The sequence below is a fragment of the Otolemur garnettii genome, unplaced genomic scaffold, assembly GCF_000181295.1.
Source record: "Otolemur garnettii isolate 467f Iridium unplaced genomic scaffold, OtoGar3 scaffold00023, whole genome shotgun sequence".
Classification (NCBI taxonomy): Eukaryota; Metazoa; Chordata; class Mammalia; order Primates; family Galagidae; genus Otolemur; species Otolemur garnettii.
The window spans coordinates 8,008,043-8,011,264 of record NW_003852418.1 but is presented as its reverse complement, the minus strand read 5'-3'; positions in this window follow the sequence as shown (position 1 = coordinate 8,011,264).

The window sequence follows — 3,222 nt, the reverse complement described above, 5'->3', positions numbered from 1 at the left end:
TTTTTTTTTTTTTTTCTGAGACAGACTCTCACTATGTCACCCTCAGTAGAGTGCATGCTATCACAGCTCACAGCAAAACTCGGACTATAGTGATTCTTTTGCCTCAGCCTCCCAAGTAGCTGGAACTATAGGTGACCACCATAACGCCCAGGTATTTTGTTGTTGTTGCAGTTGTTCAGCTGGCCCAGGCCAGGTTCAAACATGCCACCCTCCGTGTATGTGGCTGGCTCCCTAACCACTGTGCGACAGGCGCCGCACCAGAGTAAAGCTTTCTGTTAAATAAAGCAAGGGTGGCAGGTTCAAACCCAGCCCTGGCCGAACTGCAACAAAAAAATAGCCAGGCTTTGTGGCAGGCATGTGTGGACCCAGCTACTCTGGAAGCTGAGGCAAGAGAATCACCTAAGCCCAAGAGTTGGAGGTTGCTGTGAGCTGTGATGCCACAGGACCCTTATCAAGGGTGATAAGGTGACACTCTGTCTCTACTAAATAAAGCGAGAGGCATAACTCATTCCTAGGCTGACTGACTGTTGTTAAGTACAATTTACAAATCTTTTACTGCCCTCACTTCCTGAACATGTTGTTTTATTTGGTTTCCCCTAAAGATTATAATCATTCCATGAAGTAATCTATCTTGCATTGGAACAAACAAACAGTACCTCTCAGGTTCCCCATTTCTGTCTTCTTTTCTGGATTAGTTTTTGCACATGATAAATATAGTAGAAACTACACCCACATTTTTGAGACCTCCGTCTTTGTCCAAGGAGAGAAGAGAGGTTAATTATGCTTCTAAACATCTCAGTGTTCAGAACATTTGATAGGACACCCAAGGGATTGTTAATTGAGGTTCCCAGAGATATAGTACATCTTTTAACCATTTCTTGGTTTTAAAAGCAGCTGTTCTCACTAATAAGAGTACTTACTCCAGGCTCAGTGCCTGTAGTTCAGTGGTTAGAGTGCTAGTCACATAAACCCGGGCTGGCGGGTTTGAACCCGGCCCGGGCCTGCTAAACAACAATGAAAACAACAACAGAAAATAGGGTGGCGCCTGTGGCTCAGTGAGTAGGGCACTGGCCCCATATACCAAGGGTAGCAGGTTCGAACCTGGTCCTGGGAAAAAAAATAGCTGGGTATTGTGGCGGGCACCTGTAGTCCCAGCTATTCAGGAGGCTGAGGCAAGAGAACTGCCTAAGCCCAAGAGCTGGAGGTTGCTGTGAGCTGTGATGCAACAGCACTCCACTGAGGTGAGGATGACAAAGTGAGACTCTTTCTCTTAAAAAAAAAAAAAACAGGCTCGGCACCTGTGGCTCAAGTGGCTAAAGCGCCAGCCACATACACCTAAGGTGGCGGGTTCAAATTTAGCCTGGGCCCACCAAACAACAATGATGGTTGCAACCAAAAAATAGCCAGGCATTGTGGTGGGCACCTGTAGTCCCAGCTACTTGGGAGGAGGAGGCAGGAGACTCACTTGTGCCCAGGAGTTGGAGGTTGCTGTGAGCCGTGATGCCACGGCACTCTACCCAGGGGAACAGCTTGAGGCTCTGTCTCAAAAATAAATAAATAAATAAATAAATAATAAACCCAGAAAATAGCTGGGTTTGCGGGGGGAGCCTGTAGTCCCAGCTACTTGGAAGACTGAGGTAAGAATATCACTTGAACCCAAGAATTTGAGGTTGCTGTGAAAAAAAAAAAATTAATACAATGTTTTGGACTGTAATTTAAAATGATCCTGTATCTTCTATCCTTTTAAGAATGGCTAGAATACTCTGAAGATATACCACACTAGGCAATATCTTGTGATAACTTCTTTTTTTTTTTTTTTTCTCTGAGACAGAGCCTCAAGCTCTCACCCTGGGTAGAGTGCTGTAGCATCACAGCTCACAGCCACCTCCAACTCTGGGCTTAAGTGATTCTCTTGCCTCAGCCTCCCAAGTAGCTGGGACTACGGGCGCCTGCCACACGCCCGGCTATTTTTTTAGTTGTAGTTGTCACTGTTATTTGGCAGGCCTGGGCTGGATTCAAAGCTGCCATCTCTGGTGTATGTGGCTGGTACCTTAGCTACAGGCACCAAGCCATTGTGATAACTTCTATCTGGAAGTTTCAACTTTGATTCATACCTTATAGTGACTTATTGCAATGCTACCTCCTTTTGAGTATCGCCATTTCTGCTCGCTCTCGGTTAGACTCCCTAGACTTTATGCCTTTTCTTTTGCCTAAGTTGATAACCCACAATAAAGGTGGTTTTGCTAGATAACTTAGTTGTCTGAGTGGGTTCTTTGTTCTCTTCATCTACTGTTTTGCTGCCTTGGCAGAATTTTCCCTGCTTCTGTGATCATATTTTTGGCTCATGAACGAACTGTTTAGCCATTCCTTTGCTATTTTCTTTAGAGATTTTCTTTTTCATCCCATCTACCTGCTAGGTAGTCCCAGTGTTGATTGAGAAAACTGTGCATACACCATATGTACCTAGACTTTGGTTTTGGTATGCAGTTCCTAAACTCCTTCTCTTTCTGAGCTCTAAATTAGGAACCCCTGATTTAATCTGCCCTGGTTTTAACGTGTTCTTTGTGCAACTCCTCCCCTTATTAAGTCCTAGTTTCCCATATCTTCATTTAGCTGAGGAAGCTCTGGCTCTCTGGTACCCTCTCTGCTCTTATGTCTCCAAGTTCACTGTCTTTCTACAGCAGCTCCATCTAATTGCTTTTCTTAGGGGCCTCATACCAAAAAAAGGGAGGGAAGTGCCCAGGTTTGGGCAGTAAACAGTATGCCCACTAGGCCTATAAAATGCCAAGTTTTACAAGCCCCCAGCTAGGTTTTGTTTTGTCTTTTGACTAGGTAGAGTGCCATGGCATCATTAGCATAGCTCATAGCAACCTTAGTCTCTTGGGTTCAAGAGATCTTCTTGCTTCAGCCTCCTGACTACCTGGGACTACAGGCGTGTGCCACCAAACCTGGCTAGTTTTTCTATTTTTAGTAGAGATGGTGTCTAGCTCTTGCTCAGGCCACTCTCAAACTCCTGAGCTCAAGAAATCTACCCTTCTCAGCCTCCCAGAGTGCTAGGAAGACAGGCATGAGCCACCTTGCCTAGCCAACTCCCAACTACTTTTTTTGTTTTGTTTTGTTTTTGTTTTTGAGACAGAGCCTCAAGCTGTGGCCCTGGGTAGAGCGCCGTGGCATCACAGCTCATAGCAACCTCAAACTCCTGGACTCAAGTGAGTCTCCTAC